The 20,411-nt window shown below is 39.5% G+C and overlaps 1 long non-coding RNA gene across 17 annotated transcripts; it reads left to right on the top strand.

Moving 5' to 3' along the window:
- Window positions 1-585: 585 nt before the first annotated feature.
- On the top strand, window positions 586-8,309 carry LOC112203461. Of its 17 annotated transcripts, none has more exons than XR_005807090.1 (15): window positions 588-1,479; window positions 1,604-1,655; window positions 2,510-2,750; window positions 2,880-2,977; window positions 3,090-3,171; window positions 3,253-3,327; window positions 3,440-3,703; window positions 3,785-3,900; window positions 3,987-4,085; window positions 4,166-4,523; window positions 4,666-6,462; window positions 6,721-6,822; window positions 7,411-7,526; window positions 7,611-7,685; window positions 7,769-8,309. It is a non-coding gene; the product is annotated as an uncharacterized LOC112203461 (long non-coding RNA). The 17 variants fall into 17 exon arrangements; XR_005807106.1 differs by having other exon boundaries at window positions 3,090-3,327; window positions 3,440-3,507; window positions 3,646-3,703; XR_005807103.1 differs by having other exon boundaries at window positions 3,090-3,327; window positions 3,440-3,507; window positions 3,638-3,703.
- Window positions 8,310-20,411: the final 12,102 nt, after the last annotated feature.

Here is a 20,411-nt window from a genome sequence, read left to right as displayed (position 1 = left end):
TGGTAAGTCATGCTTAATTTGCTTAGCTTGGTTTGGTAAGTCATGCATTTTATTTTATGCTTTTATCAAGCAATATAAATCTCTCAATAGGCCCGATTCATTGAGCAAGATCTTTCATTTTCTTCTTTCATATCATTTCGTGTGTTACACATGGAAACTCTTGGAATCTTTTTCTGTGTCCTGTTAGCTTCTCCTCTCCTCATTAGTGGGTTGGACGAACCATATTATCAAATTCTAATCCTAGTGTATTAGGTCCCACAGATGATTAATACGAGAGCAAAAGAATCTCGTTTCACTCTTCACGGGCTTTGGCCCTTCAACGCCACTCAATTAGATCCAAACAATATTAATTCTGATTTCCAGTATAGACCTATCATAGAGGGTGCCCAGGTTCCTAGTGCCCAGGTTCCTACTAGCTTTCAGGCATCACAGGTAATGTATTATTATTATTTTTTTCTTTTCATTTTGCTTTTCTATTTCTTTTTCTTTTTTCATTATGCATTTCTAACCAATTTTTTTTTTCTTAACAGTTACCTATTGTCTTACTATATAAACTCGCAAAATCTTGGAAAAGTTATATGCGTAGCTATCCGAATGGGGATTTTTGGAAAGATGAATACGACAAGCATGGAACATGCACCGTTAAAAAATTTCGTACACCTGTCGAGTACTTCCAGAAGGCAAATGACTTGTGGGAAGCCAACCCAATAGAGGATTGGTTTCGGCGTGATGGTCGCTTCACAGATACAGATGTCCAGCTCGCTGAGCTGAGAGGCGCGATCATGAACAAGTTCGGTTCTGTGCCATGGTTTCAGTGTGAGGACAAATTTGTGCGGCAGATAGGCTTGTGTTTTGATGAGGTTGGAGGGTTGGGTGCGAATTGTCCTAAAGAATATCAAAAGAAGCAATGCCCCCCTACTATACAGTATAGATTGTAGGTGGTGTATTCCATGCACCTACAGTGTGTGTTGGGATCAGGCCCATGCGTGGCTCAATTAATTTAAGTACATGTAGACAACTTCTGAGTAGATAGAAGTCTCCACCTTGTTGTGAGGGGCGTTCCTATATGTATGCTACTGCTCATTTTGAGCCATCTAATAATAATTCAGTTTAAATTTCCTTGCTTTCCTTTTGCTTTAATTATTATTGTAGAGCTGAATCAGAGCAACCGATGCGTGGCACGCAAAATCAACAGCCCTCCCCTGCCACGACCGGCGGAGCAATCCGATCCCACCGCTACCCCAACCACCACCCTCCTCCTCTACCAACACTAGCACTATTTCCAGAGACCACTTTGCCACTTTCCAAGCCTCTGTGGACGTGCTCCAATCGCACTGCACTTCTCCCCTCGTTTTTTTGAAAGAGCTTAGAAAATTACGGGAGAAGCTTGAGCCTGATCTTCCTTGGGCGAGAGGAGAGTACAGCGAATCCAACACACTATTATTGGATGGTTCTCCATATAAGGCTTTGCTCAATCCGGTTAGTTAATTTACTATTTCTTCTTAATTTTTTTTTTTTTTTTTTTTCTGTCGGGGATGGGACTGGTTCTGCTACAAGGATAACAACTGATTTAATTGTTCATCTTGTCCTTTTAATTGTTTAGGCCATATTCCCCGATTCGTATCAGTTCAGGAACAGAGAAGATTCTTCATTAGGTGAGACACCATCACAGTAGGTGTTAATCTTCTTTTCTTTGGAAATGCACGGAAACATACACATATGGGCATCATACACAAGAAAGTAATTCTGCAGGTCAAAATGTCGTCCCTGTGTTGTGTAGTCTTTCCATCAAGCCCTTTAAGCATCTTGTCTAATTTGTGTCTTATTTTACTGCTTTAGAGTTCCAAATTTGAAATTTATAATTTTCTGATGGTTTTTCTTTACTTCTAAGTCGTCAACAAGCGTAAGCTAAGAGATCTGGTATATGATGATTTATTATATATTTAATGTATTTATTATGTTATTACTGTGAAATTTGCATTTCCAGGTGTGTCGTTGACTCTTTATAGTCGTTTTGGTCTGATGTCCAGTTGCGGACCAGGATCTTAGTTATATGTGCCTTAATAGACTCATCGCCTGAATTTGTTGCTGTTATCTTACTCTGGCTTGACAAATAAATTGCGGTTGGGGGGTCCGGGCGTATAGGGTAGAAAATGCTAGAATTAGTTCATTATATTAGAATTTGCTACACCTAAGATGCACTACAAAGAAGAGGGAAAAAAAAAAAAACAAAACAAACAGTTCACTGGGTGCATCAGCTCCTACTGTCCACGGGGCCTGGGCCTGCCAGTGCTAATGTCTATCTTAGTTCTTTTCCTATCTTCTGTACTCCATAGCATGGTTTTTGAGCAGGACTGTCATCTTATATCATACCCTTGTATTTCATAATCAAGTTTAAGATATAATTGTTCTTATAATGTCTAATGATTTTATTCACTTAAAAAAAAAAAAATTGTCTAATGATTGTATCAGTTTTACATGACATATTGGAATGTGGTCTTTTTTACAGTCCTGTTCATCGCAGGACCTGGAGGCAATATCCGTTCTTACCTGGAATGGTTAGCTATGGCTGAGAGTGTCCAAAAATATGTGGAACAGAATCCATTTGGTCAGCAACCCATAACAAAATTAAATCCTTCTTGGAACTTCTATAGGAGAGTTATAGGGGATGTAGTACTCCTGAGATGACTCGGCCTTTTTTCATGCTTGGATCGTTGGACCCATCGATGTTTTGCAGTTCCATACCATATGTAAGTTTTCACTTTAGCATGTATCATTGTGACCCATTGGAAAATTGATTATTGGCCGCTAGATATTGGATATGATAAATACATGTAATAGTTCTGGTGTGGAGTTTGCTAATAATCAGTTCCTATCAGGTGCTGCTGATTATTAGTCATTTCGGGGACTGTTGAAGCTACTTGTGAATCCTCTGAACACACAGTTATCTGATTGAAGGTCTAGCATAGTGAAGCAGGTATTATACTGATCACCTCTTTTAGGCTATTGGTTCAAAATCACTTTAGCAATATCTGGCTTTCTTTTGTTAGCAGTTTACTGTAGTATTAGCTCTTGCAATTTTTTTGCAGTTGTCAGCAGGACTGTTGCGTTGGGATGTTTAGCTCTTTTTATATATAAACAGTGGTTCAACTGTCAAAGGCACTAGTTCATGTTGTCCATTTGCTCTTTGATATTTTCTGTTTATTCCTATAGCATAAAGGAGATCTTATGATTAGCTTGATTTGTTTCTAGGCTTGCCATCTGTTATGCTTTTTGTCCAAGGAGCTATTGGGAGATTTTGAGGCATATGTAGAGATTTTCATTCCAGTAAGTTTATTATTATCTTACCAAAATAATCCTTAAAAAAGGAAGGGGAAAAGAAAGGTAAAAATCCTCAAGTGATAAAAAAGCGGTACTCTAATTTATCGTATGTAACCAGCTCCTTTTCAAGCTGGTTGTGATCACTGTACTTGTAATTCAAAGTCTGCAGATGACTGCATAAAAACGGTAATTACAATTCTATTGATCCTTTTACTTTCACCTTTACCTTTGTTTTTTAAGTAGAAAATCGTTCGTTTAGCAAAAAGTATCTTGCATTTCTTCCTTTCTGATTCCCAGATGCTGCGTAACTGTAAAGTTGCTCAGGTGCTCCCTCATATGCGGATTGTGCAAAGAATGACCGTGATGCAATACTTTGGGCAAGGTTTATATCTGACACTAATTTATATGTGGTTGATGTTAGACTTTGTTTTTGTTTGAGTCACTAGTATCTCTTGTGTTGTAGGTGCTGTGACTGTGCACTGTTGATACTAGAGTATTGGCCGATGAACCTGAAATACAGAGATGGCAGATTTGTATGAAGATCTAATAAGATGTTGTGTTGCAGATGCAATGAGCGAGGTATTCATATCTTGTATTTTATGACTTAATTTGGAATGGTTGAATGTCATGGATATCAAATGTGAACCTCCCTATGTAACTGACAGGTCCATTCAACTGCAAGAATGTGCTATAGAATGTTTTCTAAAACCTGGCCAGAGTGTTCCCGACGACTATTTTCACTATTTGATTCCGTTATTCAAAGGGTATGCGCTCTTAACCTTAAGGATAATTTGATTCTATTTTGTAGTCAACTTCTTATTATCATGTTTAAAAATTTGCGCAGTTAATCAATGAAGAGGATGGGGGTATCCACAGGCAACATGCTTCTCCATCTGTTCATGATAGGGGTACACCAGTCTCATTTACTCCCCAGCCATCTGCTTCTGCTAATCTACCTGGATTTGGAACTTCGGCTACTGTTGCAATGGGTAGAAGTTCTAGTTTATCCTCTAGGACTTCTTTCTCTTCAGGACTTCATCTGTCACAAGCGAAGTTACATGGAAAAGGTACCGAGCGTAGTCTGGAAAGTGTGTTGTATGCAAGCAAACAAAAGGTCAGTGCAATTGAAAGCATGCTTAGAGGTTTGGAGCTGTTTGACAGAAATAATTCTTCAACTCTCTGGTCATCTAGCCTGGATCTAGGTACCTAATTTTACTTTCTTTCGCCTTGATATCACTTGTGAATTTCAGTAGGCTAACACATTTGATAATCGATGTATCTGAATTGTCAAAATTTGGTTGATTTGTGAGCGGCTAAATTGTTCTCTTTTTGCCCCTAGTGCAGGAGTTGACCCTCCATCATCTCGTGATCCACCATTCCCTGCTGCTGTCCCAGCTTCTAATCATCTTTCAAACTCTCTAATAACAGATTGAGCCACCTCAAGTAACAAAGGTAGTAACCGCAATGGTGGCCTGGTTTTGTCTGATATCATTACACAAATTCAAGCTTCCAAAGATTCTGCTAAATCATTATATTGCAGTAATTTATCAGCTGAAACACTGCCAACTGTTTCATCCTACAACATAAAGAGGGCTTCTCAGAGAATCCACGAAATGGGTTTCATTGAAGAGAGTACTGACAGTAGGGAGGCTAGCGAACTATGAATCATCAAGCTGACAGGCATTATATGGACACATCTCACCCCAGGGGGGCTTTAGGAATTCACATAATAACCATATCCCCAATTTTCAGAGGCCCCGCTTAAGAAGAATGTGACAGGAAGGATATATGCAGGCAGGAGGAGAGGTTTTGATGATAGCCAGCACTTACAGGAGATGTCAAATCATGCAGAAGGTCCAGCATCGTTCAATGATGCTCTGAGCGAAGGACTGAGTTCATCTTCCGACTGGTCAGCTAGGGTTGCTGCATTTAATTATCTTCGGTCTTTGTTGCAGCCAGGCCAAAGAGGAATTCAGGAAGTGATTCAGAATTTCGAGAAAGTAACAAAGATGTTTTTCCAACACTTGGATAATCTGCACCACAAAATTGCACAAGCAGCCCTTTCAACTCTTGCAGATATTATCCCATCTTGCCATAAGCCCCTTGAAAGTTACATGGAAAGGATCCCACCTCATGTTTTCTCACAGTTAGTTGACCCAGAGGAGTTAGTTAGGCAACCTTGCTCAACAACTTTGGTCATCGTTGGCAAGACTCCCTGTTACCTGCTTTGCTTCCTTCACTAGGGGAACAGCGGTCATCAAAGGCTAAATTAGCTGTTATTGAGTTTCTATCGGTTCATTTAACATGCATTCAGTATTCACTGGTTCTGGTAATAGTGGCATCCTGAAGTTCTGGTAATAGTGCCATCCTGAAATTTTGGCTTCTGAAGTTGACACCATTGGTCCATGATAAATACACTAAACTAAAGGAGGCAGCTGTTGCATGCATAATCTCTGTATACTCCCACTTTGATCCAACATCTTTCTTGAATTTTATTCTTAGCTTGTCAGTTGAAGAACAAAATTCTTTGAGAAGAGCCTTGAAACAAAGTATTCCTGGCATCGAAGTGGACCTTATGAACTTTATGCAAAACAAGAAGGAGAGACAGCGCAAGTCTTCTTATGATCCGTCCGATGCAGTTGGAACATCTTCCGAAGAAGGATACGTTAGTGCCTCAAAGAAGTCATTTCTTTGGGAGGTATTCTACTGGTTCAGTTGATAGTGATGGTGGCAGGAAGTGGAGTTTAACCCAAGAAACAGCCTTGGTCACTGGCTTGGTTGGCCAAGCAGCTTCTGATCAGACTGGGGAAAACTAGTATCAGAATTTTGAGATTGGTTCTAACATTGATGTTCTTAATGCAAAACCCAAGGATCCAATTTACATGATTAGTGCCATGAATCAGAGCCCTGGTTCGTGGACTAGCCTCTGGACAATGGCGATGGTAGAGAAAAATTTAGAAAGTTTGCGTACTCATTCCCTGGATGTTAATGGGGTTTTGAACTGACCATATTGGGGCTGCTGAGAGCATTGTGCATAGTGTAGCTGCCACTGACTTGGACCAGAATCACCACCTACTTAAAGCTTGAAAGGTTAATTCCATTCCAGACTTTGGTCCCAGCATTCCTCAGATACTCCATCTGGTGAGTTCTTGAACATTATAACCTCCAAACTACTTTTTTTATTTTTTTATTTTTTTTATGAGTTATTATCAGTATTTGGTGATAAGACTAGTTTTTTAAACAGTAATACTCAATAAGACATTAGAATGATTTCACTAGTGATTTGCTTCTCTAAACATGTAAACAGTCAATTGTCGTGTCATGAAAAATATTGATCATAAATTTGCACTTTCTGGAGCTTTACCCCTTATATAAGTAATGTTTTGTTTCTGTTTATAGATTAACACTGGAACTGAGGGAAGTCCTGCAGAAAGTAAGCATGGTGCGCTTCAACAGCTAATCGGTGCTGCTATAACTAATGACCACTCTATTTGGACCAAGGTTTGTTAGTCTCAATTATTGGCACAATTAATCATTCAATGCATGTATAAACTCTTAAATTTTATAATCAGATGGGGGGTGAGGAAGGTCGAGATAAATTAGAAAATGAGAATGTGGCAATTGTTAGGATATTGATGAAAAGAAACATGGAGAATGTTATAAAGAACTCACCAGTTCTCCATGCGGAGAATGTTCCCCAAACATGGAGAACTCATCCATATACGTACCAGTCTACCTGTCAATTTTTTTTTTATGTTATAAATGCTGTAAATTGTATGCGGTAGGTTTAATTATCTTGTTTGAAAATAAGACGGACAGCTCCAAAATGGTTTTAGCATTGAGGGTAACACAATACCAAGAATTGGCCTAACAGTTGATACAATACTAAAATAGTTAGGATTTCAATTTCGGGACGTCTTGATCACAATGGCCCTTTGATTGTGTTGACAGCACAGAGAGGTCAACATGGTGAGGGGTGTCGCATATTGTTATTGCAGTAGAGATCCAAAGTATATATTTGTTTTGTGTAAGTATAGATCTTTGGTGTATGCAAGTGCTCTGGATCTTATGTTAATGATTATTTTGCAGTAACTATGCAGTACTGCAATGAAATTTTGACAGTTGTACTTGAGATGTTGGATGATTTTGACTCCTCCATCCGGGAGCTCCCTCTTTCATTGATTATTGAAAGGCTTAAGAACCAGGTTTGTTATTTACTTTGTTGCATGATGTGAATGCATTTAATCCTCCAATCTAGTATTGCTAATATTGGTCTCGTTTGTTTATAGAAAGCTGCAATGGAAGATTCTATTGAGATCATAATTGAGAAGCTGATGCATGTTACAAAGGACTTAATTCCCCAGGTAGCTTTTATTCAACCAAGGTTAATTTTATTTTTCATTTGCATTGTTTTTCATCTCTCAAACTAATTTTATTTCATGTTCAGGTTGCAAATGAATCAGAGCACTGCTCGAGTATTGTTCTGTCGCTTTATGATCCATTCAGATGTTTAAGTGTATGTATCCATTCCGGTTCTCCACCCAGCCTTGCGAAATTTTTATCAGCACTGAGTAAAAGAAGTCATTGGCTGAACACTAATATGAAAACATTAGAAAAATTTTGTGTCAACTTTTGGCTGTGTTTGGTAAACCTTTAACGGTGATCCTCGAATTTCGTCGGATAGTGACGGAAGCACTTGTTGAAGCTCATTTTCAAGACTGATCATCTGTTTGACGAACTAGTGTCCAAAGATCTGTTGGCACGTGGCTGTTGCAGGTAGGGCAACATGATTCGATGTTGGTAACACGACGCATATTGTCCACGTGGTTGGAAGAAGTACTTCGCTTTCGAGTCGTGAAGTGGATGCATTAGCCAAGACGGCGTCATAAACGAATATGTAACGAACTCGGGTGCACTATGAGAAAATTCGTAAAGTGTTGTCATGTGGAAATTCGTGGAATAACTTTTAGAAATCGGCTGTTAGGTTCTGTCGTGCTTTTCCTGTATAGCTTGATTAGAAAGACGGATGCTCAGCCAACTTCGCATGTGTTTGTCCTTCTGAGGACAGTGACCTCTTTCATGGTGAATTGCGAATTTCATGTTAGTGACGACGGCGTCTACTTGTTGTTCCTAGTTGATGGGAGTCCACAAGGGGAACATAGTTATACCTACGGGTAGTTGCGTATGTCTCTGGTTAAGTTCAAATTCCCGAATCACGGTGTGCTTGTAGTGAGTGGGGTTTGGATGGAGACGTGAATCGTCTACAAGTGGCCAGCTGTGGCAGTATTGAGTTAGGGTAACAGGGTTGGTAGTTACCCAGTTTTATTTGGTATAGACATGAATTGTCTGTGGAAATGCCAAGTATGGCAGTGTTATGAGGAGAGTAATGAAATTTTTAATTACTCAGTCTGGTTGTCTTGTGGGTAAAGCAGAATAAAATTAAACGGAGCGAACTGTATCCTGTGGGTGCTAAATGAGGAACACTTGGTAAAGAAAAATGTTAGCTCCAGTGTTGATATGTATGACTAGAAATAGTCGAGTTGTACCACAAGAAATCAGAAAATTGGAAAGGTTATGGGTACTGGAGTCCGACATGAAAAGTAAAGTGTTATTGACAGTTTGACCAACCATGAAATTTCGAGGACAAAATTTATGTAAGGGTGGTGGAACTGTGAGCCCCTGAAAAGTGTGTCGAGTTTAGTGGAGATCGTTCGAGAAATTGTTTAACGATCTCTGTAAACATCCACGCGCTCGAGAGAATTTTCAGAAATTTTCATAAAGTGACATCCTCAATTTAGGAGTTGGATAATAAAGCATACGACACGACAAGTTCGTGAAAATTTTCAGGGAATTTTCTGAGTGATCGAGCTATTTTTAACGATTTCGATAAGTTATGGGATTTTAGAAAGTAATTTAGAGAAAAGAAAAATTATGCGGTGCAATCGGGCCGTCCAAAGCTTCCATCGCTTCATCACAGCCCTTGAAATCAATTAAATTTGAGGTATAAATACCCCAAGATCAGATTAAGGCCTAGAGCAACCAGTAAGCTCGAGCTCTCTCGGCTTGAGAGAGAGAAACCCGACGACCCGCAAGGCAGCCCGGCGACAACTCCGGTGTCCGGCCACCGATCGACGATGCAAGGCCACCAATCTCTTCCTCTCATCGTCGCCGTCACGCTTGTGGCCTCAGATCGTCCATGCACCCGACGAGGATGAAGAATCGACGTTGAGAATGTCCAACTGCTCCGGCGAGTCTCTGCAAAATCCGGTGACTCCGGCCACCTTCTGAGCCGCAAGTGGTATGAAAATCGACCCCCTCGTCATGCTTTACACGTTTGTATACTTAGTTTTGGAATTGGATTATGTTTTGACAATTTCGTATCGGGGTTCCTCTCGGTTCCGACGCTGTCACCGACGTCGGTGACTCCTCCGGCACCTCTCGCCTTGGCTTCCGTCTAAGCTGCATGTGTGGATGCGTATTGACTCGGATTGGAACTAAATTTCAGAAGCTGTGAATGGGTGGAAGTCGATTTGGCAGTATGTTTGTAGCCGGGTTCCGGGAAAGAGTTGAATTAGAAGCTTGGGTTCTCACCTGCAAGTCGCACTGCTGAAGGTAAAATTCGAGGTTCTGGAAGGAATTGTTTCTTGTTTTGTATTTGGATTGAGAAATTGGTTCGAGCTGTGTTGAATGAAATTGATTGTTATGTTGGCACTGTAAACATAGATTCAAACTCGTTTGTCTGGTGTGGTGAGATTATCAAAGCTTGAGTATCTTGATGGAAAGCATTTACTGGTGTATAGCCTGGTATTCATTGGAAATTGGACATATAGTGGATATAAAATTGTTTGAGTTGGCTTTGAGAATCCAGAGTTGTATGCACGGGGTGTGTGCGTAAAGGTGATAGGGAATTGGTTTAAGTACTTGTCTAATTGGCATTGTGCATAAACTAATTGAATGGGTATAATTGTTTAGAAGTTAGAACAATTGATTAGTAGAAGCTAGTAAGGAGTAGAGTAAGTTTTGGTGGCATTCCATATTTAACTGGATGCCAAGGTTTGTACTGAGAAGTTAATTAACTTAGTTTGAAGTGAAAGTAAACTAAGTGTGTGTCCATAGTAAATTTGATGGGATTACCATGTGGTGTGATATTTAAGGAACTTGGAAATAATTGTTAAAGGCATGGAAATTGGCCGATAGTTCAATTTCAAGTAAAGTGTTGATGATTCGGGACTATTCGTGGATGTGGTCGTGATTGGTCAAATTGGTCGATGTGGTCAATCCTGGTCAAACCAGGAGAAATTGGTTGGCGATTTGTTAATCGTTGTGATTTCAATTATTAGTTTAATAGATTATTAACTATCGAAATGTCAGGACTTAGGACTCCAGTTACCTTAAGAACGGAAGGTTCGCGACTCTCGGAGTACGTAAGAGAAAGCATCGGAATCCAGGTAGGGATTCAGGACTCTCCTCGGTTGGTGATTTTCTTATATATTTTCTTATATACGTGATGCATGATGAAAGTACACTGTTAGTTCAAATTTAAAATGTTTTTAAGTTAACGTGCGTATAAGATTGTTGATGGCGGTGTGTGAGAGCGGAAAGGTGGTCAATGACTTCCTTGGGGATTAGCCACCCCTAAACCTCCGGAGGGTTAGCTACACCGGTCGGACGGTGCGCAATCGCAATGCCGACACGGTTCTGTGTGTGTAGCTAGTGTGTTAAGTTTGGCGCTCTGTGACTGGTAAGGTCAGATATTGGTTCTACGAAACCAGGCCATCAAGTAAAGCGCACGTAGTTTTCTAATCATGCATCGGGTTTTTAAGTTTGTCGTTCTTTTAAATACTTGGTTTAAGCATGTTTTCATATTGGGATCGCAAACATATATTTACTGATTTCAAACCTAGTCGTGGTAGAGTTCCTGTAGAGCAGCGATGACGAAAGCTCATCCCTACAACAGTTTGGATGCAGGTACTGTGCACTGGTGACGGGACAATGGCGAACGTGATACACTTTGAGCAAGCGCATAATTTAACCCTTTAAACATCATTAGTAGTATAAGCAAGTAGGGATCGATCTAATCCGGGGATTGAGGGTACACCTGTCAATGTAGGACAATTAAACAATTAATAAAAACACAAAGTATATTATTTACAAAAATAAAACAAAGTATATACGTATTCACGAAAAAGGGGGATTTTTGATTTTGGTTTCGAAAATAAACTAAGTTAAGAAAACAAATGAAACACAAAAACATACTTAAACTAATGGAATGAAAGAACAAAGATCAAACCCAAAACTATGATTAAAATCGATTCAAACTTATATTGTTCATCTAAGTCATGCAAAAGGAGTTGATTATGTGAAACGTTAGGAAGCAAACAATTTCCCATATTTTACTTTCAACGCTAATTAATCTAAGTGAAAGCACAAAGACTAATCCTATCAAACATGTAATCAAGCCCTAGAAAGCTAGTCAATCATACACATTCAACGCATTAAACACCTAGAAAGGCTATCAACTCAAGTGTGCAACTTAGTATGAAAAAGTCCACCTAATTGCAATCCTCTTTGATTAAATCCGATTTTTGCACAAAACCTTTACTACTTTTCGATTTAAGTTACACAAAACCAAAAAGTTGATTCATGTTCTTAAATTCTAGCACCATTCATATAAAAACCCTAAAAGTTTCGAACCATTTAAGATTAAAATATAAAAGATATCTATTAAACAAATTTAATCAAACAATTACACAAAGCAACTAAGAATCACAATACAAGAATCGAAATATTCTCAATCAATCATAAAATTTCAGATTCAATAAAATTGTTCAAACATAATTGTCAACTAATACATAACCAACGAAATTCAAAGCAAAGGTTACAAAGGAGAATCGGATTACACCGTGGATGAAGATGAGATGAATGAATTAATGTTGTGGTCTCTTGAATCTCGAAAGCAAGCTTCAAGGATGATGATGGATGAGTGCTCACGGCTCTTCTTCTCCCTTGGCCTGGCTTGAACTCGTGGAGATGACTAGAGGATGAAGAGATAGAGAGAAAAGCTCACGGCTATCTAGGTATTTTCTGAATTTTTCTAAAGTATCAAAACGTAAAAAGAGAGGAACCCTCAACGTCTTCATTAAGGGAGTATATATAGGAGCTCGGCCTCCTTGCTCTCCAAGCTGTGTAATCTTCTTTAATTCCCACGGAATTAACATGATAATTCCACATATCTTCCTCCAATGCAAGCTTGCCACATAAGCCCTATGAAGTGGTCCAACCAATCACATAATTCTCTAGAATATCTCCCTATTATTTAGTTGCCGAAATACCTTGATAATATTCTGATTTTCTACTTCAATTTCGGCCAAACTTCCTTTAGAACCTCTAGGAATGAATCTAGACGTCTTTTGAGAGCTTTTTGTGTTCAACACATATTCTCTTTCCTTTTATTAATTTCTCCCTTGAATCTCTCCTTGCGTCATCTTTGCTTGGTTGGCACGTTGCTTCCTCTTTTCTCTCTTAATTTCTCACGGCATAGTCACAAAATAACTCTCTAAGAATATTATCCTTCCATAAAAATTGCCCAAGAAAATCTCCACCGAAATCTTTTTATAATTTCTGATTTATCATGCCAACTCCTTGTTTATCTCTTGGCTTTGGACGGCAAACATCTCAATTAAATCCTCCAAGAATATCTCCAAGACATATCCTTCCTTGTATGGCGTCAATCACCTTTATCTTAATTGATTTTGACGCCAACTTTCTCTCTTCCTCTTAGGTTTTCACGGCAACATGGTTTAGGTCTCCAAAAATATCTCACATGCATCACAAAACCCTAATTCCTTGGGCTTTTATCCATTTGCCGAAAATCCAAGTCATTCTTGAGAGTTCTTGGGCCTCCATGCGCCACCTTTATGCCATGTCATCTTCTAGAGTCTTCAAGAAGCTTCTCTCATGCCATGTCACTTCATTAATTCGAGCTCCATTCTTGGTTGGTTCAAGAGTCTTGTTTTGGCAAGCTTCCCTTTTCTAGACAGGGTTTCCTGGTTGGACCAGGAAAGCTTCATTTCTTCATTTCTGCTCATTTGTGCTTCCCTTTGTACTTCATCTTGTCTCCCTCCAACGTTGGCTAGCTTCTCTTTCCATTTGTGAGCTCATTTCAGCTCATTTGTGACAAAGACCTGAAAATAGAAACTGTTAATGAAAAATAAAAACTTTCCTAAAATGAGAAATGGTAACTTTCCAAAACTGAAATAAGAAACTTTCTAAAAAAAAAAGAAATAGAAACTACCAAAAATGGAAACTTTCTACAAATAGGAACTTTCCCAATCGAAGAATGGAAACTTTCCTAAACAGGGTTTTAATAAGGAAATAACGCAGAAAATATAGGGAAATAACAGTTAAAACGTCGCATTAAAATGTTCCTATCAGAACGGAGCTGGGTGTGCAGAACAAGTTTGGTAAACCGTCTTCTGGGCTTTATTCTGATTTCTATTTCTCTAATTTGTATCTCAGAACTCGACTGAAACTATTCTTGTGTCGAACTTAGTTAATGTCTTATTCCTTGAACTTTGTACATCCCGAGCGAGCGTTTTTTTTTTCTCGTCTAGACGAATAAATTGAATTTAGCGATTCAAGGATTTTCACCTAAAAAATATTGGTAGCTTCCGCTGTATTTTGTGAAAAGTTTTTCAAACAAAATGTCTAGTGGTCCTCTAGAATGTAAACTGAGTGTTCGGTTTATGTTTTAGAGACTCGCGGCACTGTGACGTGCTTAAGTTGGTGAGGTGCAGCTTAGGGCGTTATAGTTTCACCCTATCTTTTACCCGGTTCATCTGCAATAGGAAATGAAGCATTTTAAATATTTCAATTTTTCAAATATGATTCACTAAGAAAAGGACAACTAACTTAGATCCCAACTGAAAGTAAAAGCATTACTCGAAGAACATTCAACAATGTTACAGATCTCTTTGGAGTCCAAAGGCTGGAATACAATAAACTCATCAACTCGATTCAAAAACTCAGGGCGGAACCGCCAGTTCAACCACTTGTCTTTTCATCAACTCATAAACTGCATCCTTGCTATCTTAGAGTACTACGAAGAGTTTCAAGTATATAGCGGGAGCCAAGATTTGAGTTCATTATCACAACACAATTGGTGAAGCTTACAGTCCTTCCTTGCGAGTCGGTAATCCTTCCATCATCCAACAGTTGTAACAAAATTTCAATCATCCTGATGTGCTCTCTCTATTTCATCGAATAGCACTACACAATATAGGGTCTTCGACGAACCACTTCTGTTAGTTGTCCACCTTCTTCATAACCAACATAACCAGGCGGAGCACCCACCAAATGTGAAACTGCATGCTGTTCCATGTACTCACTCATATCAATCCTAACCAGAGCATTTTCTGTGTTGAAGAGATAGCTGGCCAAGGCCATTCCAAGCTCTGTTCACCCACTACCCTCTTATGAAGTACCTGTTCTAGCATGACTAGCTTGTCTCCTTCCGACTGTTGAAGGTTTGAGAAGGGTATACCATGAAAGAGTTTGTTTTATTTGAATAATTGTGGAAATCCTAATCTGGTTTGTGATGACCAAGTCTTTAGGAAGACCAATTCTTTAGGAATATCCCTAAAGATTAGGAGACATAGTTTAGTTGTTGTTATCAGTTGAGCAGACTAGTCATATTGTAGTAGACTAGCTGTTGCTTTCTTTCCGTAGAGTTGGTTGTAGGTTTACTATTTAAACCATGCTGATTAGTCAATAAAGGTACTTTTGAATTCCAGAAAATCCTCTTCTTGTTTATTACTTTCTGTAAAAGCTATTTTCAATCAGTGGTATCAGAGCCCCCACTGGGCCTAAGGTCGGGAGAAAGCAGCAGCTTTCAATTTGCAGCAGCAAATATCATGGCCACAGAATCAAATTTTGTGCAGCCTTCGATCCCAAAGTTCGATGGTCATTATGACCATTGGAGTATGCTCATGGAAAACTTCATGCGGTCAAAGGAGTACTGGTGTGTTGTTGAAAATGAAGTCCGTGAACCAGTAGCTGGAGTTGCACAGACAGAGGTTCAGCAGAAGAAGTTGGAGGAGTTGAAGTTGAAAGATCTCAAGGCTAAGAACTATCTGTTTCAAGCAATTGATCGTGATCTTTTGGAGACCATTCTCCAAAAGGACACATCGAAACAGATTTGGGATGCCATGAAGCAGAAATATCAGGGGTCCACAAGAGTGAAAAGGCAGCAGCTGCAAGCTCTTCGCAAGGAGTTTGAGGTTCTCCACATGAAGGAAGGAGAATCTGTTGATGAGTATTTTTCAAGAACACTTTCAATAGCCAACAAGATGAGTGTTCATGGGAAAGCTTGAGAATGTAGCAGTGGAGAAGGTCCTGCGATCCATGACATCAAAATTTGATTATATGGTCTGCTCAATTGAGGAGTCGAAAAATGTTGAAGAGATGTCCATTGAGGAATTGCATAGCTCACTTTTGGTGCATGAACAGAGAATGAAGAGCAATTACTTGGAGAAGCAAGCATTGAAGGTATCCACAAATTGGAGAAATTTTGGTAGAGGTCGAGGATGGTTCCGGGGAGGACGAGGAAGAGGCAGAGGAGGCTTTGATGGTGGCAGAGGAAGCTTCGATAAGTCCAATGTCGAATGCTATCGATGTCATGGATATGGCCACTTCAAATCTGAATGCACCTCTAATTTGCATTATGGTAGAGGAGAGAAAGCTAATTTTGCAGAGAAAGAAGAGAAGGAGGAAGAAATTTTGTTGATGGCATATCATGAGGGGACAAATACAGATGTGTGGTACTTAGACTCTGGTTGCAGCAATCATATGTGCGGTAACAAGTACTTATTTTCAGATTATGATGAATTCTTCAAAGATACTATGAAGCTTGGAAATGATGCTAAGATGACTGTTGTGGGGAAGGGCAATATCAAACTGAAAATTGGAGGTCATGTTGTTAAAATCTGTGATGTTTTCTACGTCCCAGACTTGAAGAGCAACCTCATCAGTATTGGGCAGTTGCAAGAAAAGGGATACACGATCATTATGAGGAAAGGCTGCTGCCAAATCATGCATCCAGAAAAAGGACTGATAGCTCAGGTTACCATGACAACAAACCGTATGTTTCCTCTACACATCCAACATGATATTCAAACTTGTTACACTATGCAAATGTCAGATGCATCATGGCTGTGGCATATGCGTTATGGTCATCTTAATTTCAATTGCTTGAGAACGCTGCAACAAAGGAGTTTAGTGACAGGTCTTCCTCATATCACTTGTTCTACTAGAGTGTGTGAAGAGTGTGTAATTGGGAAGCAACACCGAGACCCATTTCCGAAAGCAGGAGCATGGAGAGCCAAAACGGTACTGCAGCTTGTTCATTTAGACATATGTGGTCCCATCCATCCAGTCTCAAATGGAAACAAAAGGTACTTTATTACTTTTACTGATGACTTTAGTAGAAAGACATGGGTATACTTCATGGAGCAGAAGTCTGAGGCTTTTGGTGTGTTTAAAAGTTTTAAGACTCTAGTGGAGAAAGAGTCTGGGAAGGAAATTAAGATTCTTCGGTATGATCGTGGTGGTGAATATAACTCAAGTGCATTTATGAGTTTCTGTGCTTCTTATGGCATTCGCAGGCAACTGACAACAGCCTACTCACCATAACAGAATGGCGTGTCCGAAAGAAAGAATCGCACTATTCTAAATATGGTGCGAAGCATGTTGAAGACTAGCAGGATTCCAAAGGAGTTTTGGCCTGAGGCAGTAAATTGGAGTGTTCATGTGCTCAATCGAAGCCCAACTGTTGCTGTGAAACACATGACACCTGAGGAAGCCTGGAGTAATCGTAAACCGACAGTTGATCATTTTAGAGTGTTTGGGTGCGTAGCATATTCCCATGTTCCGGATGAGAGAAGGAGGAAGCTGGATGATAAAGGAGTGAAGTGCATCTTTCTTGGGGTAAGTGAAGAATCTAAAGCTTACATATTGTTTAATCCTATTACCAAGAAAATTATTATTAGCCTTGATGTTGTGTTCGATGAGGAGAGTTCATGGGATTGGAGTCGTATTGGACAGCAGCAAGTTCCACTAATTGCTGATGAAGGAAGAGTTGACAGTGAGACAAATCATAAGTTGGAAGCACCAAATGAAAGCCCATCACCTGTGGCAGCAAGAAGTCCAAGTGAGGTCCAGCCAGTGAGTCCACGAAGTCCAAGAGCTCAACGTGAGAGGAAGAGGCCTGCTTGGATGATGGATTATGAGAGTGGAGGTGACCTAATAGATGATGAAGCAATTGCTCATTTAGCTCTGTTTTCTGATTGTGATCCGATAACTTATAAAGAAGCTGCTAAGGAGACAAAGTGGAGAGAAGTTATGGATGCAGAGATGAATTCAATTGAGAAAAATGATACATGGGAATTGACAAAACTCCCAAAAGGTCAACAATCCATTGGAGTGAAGTGGGTGTATAAAACAAAGCTGAGGCAAGACGGTGAAGTTGACAAATACAAAGCGAGGCTCGTTGCAAAGGGTTACAAGCAGAAATTTGGTGTTGATTACCAAGAAGTGTTTGCACCAGTAGCGAAGCTTGATACAGTATGGATGGTGTTGTGTTTGGCTGCTCAGAATTCTTGGCCGGTTTATCAGCTTGATGTGAAGTCAGCATTTTTGCACGGAGAGCTGGAAGAAGAGGTGTACATCAATCAACCCCCTGGATATGTGAAGCAAGTCTTTGAAAATCAGGTATATAGACTAAAGAAAGCATTATATGGCTTAAAGCAAGCACCAAGGGCTTGGTACAGCCATATTGATGCTTTCTTTGTCAAAGAAGGGTTTTGCAAATGTCCTTATGAGCACACACTTTATACTAAGTTAGGAGATGATGGCAGAATACTTGTTATGTGTTTATATGTGGATGATCTCATATATACCAGTAATAATAGCCTTATGTTGGATGCCTTCAAGAAGTCCATGATGGAGGAGTTCGATATGACAGACTTGGGGTTAATGCGTTACTTTCTTGGCATAGAAATTCTACAGTCATCAGCTGGGATTTTCATCTCACAGAAGAAGTATGCACTGGAGGTTCTAGAGAGATTCAAAATGGGGAACTGCAATTCGGTTTGCACTCCAACTGAAGTGGGTTTGAAGCTTACAAAGAATGGGTCAGGAAAGAGGGTGAATGCTACACTCTACAAGCAAATAGTTGGAAGTTTGATGTATTTAACTACCACAAGACCAGATATTATGTTTGCTGTGAGTATGGTTAGTCGGTACATGGAGAAACCTATGGAGGATCATCTGGTAGCAGTGAAGAGGATACTGCGCTACTTGAAAGGTACTGCTGATCTTGGAATCTTTTATAAGAAGTTTCAAAGTTCAAATTTGTGTGGCTTCACGGATAGTGATTATGCGGGTGATATGGATGATAGAAAGAGTACGTCTGGGTTTGTGTTTATGATGGGTTCAGGAGCTATCTCGTGGTCAGCAAAGAAGCAACAAATAGTGACATTGTCAACTACTGAAGCTGAGTTTGTTGCAGCTGCTTCGAGTTCATGTCAGGCTATTTGGTTACGAAGGATGCTTGGAGTTTTACAAAACCAGCAGCAGAGTCCAACCATTATTTATTGTGACAACAGTTCATCAATTAAACTCTCAAAAAATTCAGTTTTACATGGAAGAAGCAAGCACATTGATGTGAGGTATCATTTCCTCCGTGATCTTATGAAGGAAGGAGCAATCGAACTGGTGTATTGTCCTAGTAATGATCAAGTGGCAGATATTTTAACTAAGCCTCTCAAATCAGCTGTTTTTGTGAAGTTACGTGGAGAGCTGGGTATGTGTTCTTGGAAAGAAGCTGTGGATTATGGAGTCTGTGGTGGAAAAGTGAGCTGCTGGAGTTTTCTTTGTAAACTGATGTCCTAGGACTTCAGTTTAAGGGAGAGTGAAAGAGTTTGTTTTATTTGAATAATTGTGGAAATCCTAATCTGATTTGTGATGACCAAGTCTTTAGGAAGACCAATTCTTTAGGAATATCCCTAAAGATTAGGAGACACAGTTTAGTTGTTGTTATCAGTTGAGTAGACTAGTCATATTGTAGTAGACTAGCTGTTGCTTTCTTTTCGTAGAGTTGGTTGTAGGTTTACTATTTAAACCATGCTGATTAGTCAATAAAGGTTCTTTTGAATTCCAGAAAATCCTCTTCTTGTTTACTACTTTCTGTAAAAGCTATTTTCAATCAGTCTATTTGTTTACAATCTCAGCAATATCAAGATCAGTGACTTCTTCTCGTAGAAAATATTTTCCAGACTTTCGGTACTCAGAAAGGTTTTTCTCAGCCTCTCCTAAGTGGCGTTGCAGGGACATTAGAGTTCCATATTTGAGCTCAGCAGCACGACTTAGGTCATATGCCCTTTCAGCAGCTTCCATATCTTCGTTTACTCCATCAATCTACAAAGTTAAGAACCCATTAAATGATGCGCATATCAGAAAACAAAGCCATTAAATGATGCGCATTTCCAGACAAGATTAAGGAATACCTCTTCTTTAATTGATCGTATTCGAGTCATGAGAGCCTTCTCACGATCCCACTGTTTGTTTCTGTTTGAGCAATGCGAGGTCACTTTCCATCTTGCTTAACCTTTCTTTCCATAATTTATCTGTGTCATTTTGCAAAGATAGCTTCTCCATCTCCAACTTCAGTACGGCTCTGTCTACCTCATCTAACTCAGTCGGCTTGGATGTGATCTCCATTTTCAGCTTTGCAGCCGCTTCATCAACAAGATCAATGGCTGAAACATAGAAGCTAAGTTACAAAGTAAAACAGGGATAGCTGGAAAAATAATGCTATATAATAATGGCTTTAAGCCTCTAAGAACAAAGAAAGAGAATTAAACCGAAGGCTCTAACCATACCTTTGTCACCCAAAAAGTGGTTCTGTAATGTATCCGTCAGAAAGAACTGCTGTAGAAACAAGGGCCCTATCTGATATTTTCACACCATGATGCAGTTCGTACCGCTCACACAACCCACGGAGAATGGATAACCACAAAAAACCTGCTGAAATC

This window comes from Rosa chinensis, chromosome 1 (genome assembly GCF_002994745.2).
Source record: "Rosa chinensis cultivar Old Blush chromosome 1, RchiOBHm-V2, whole genome shotgun sequence".
NCBI lineage: Eukaryota > Viridiplantae > Streptophyta > Magnoliopsida > Rosales > Rosaceae > Rosa > Rosa chinensis.
This window is presented reverse-complemented; position numbering and strand designations above follow the sequence as displayed.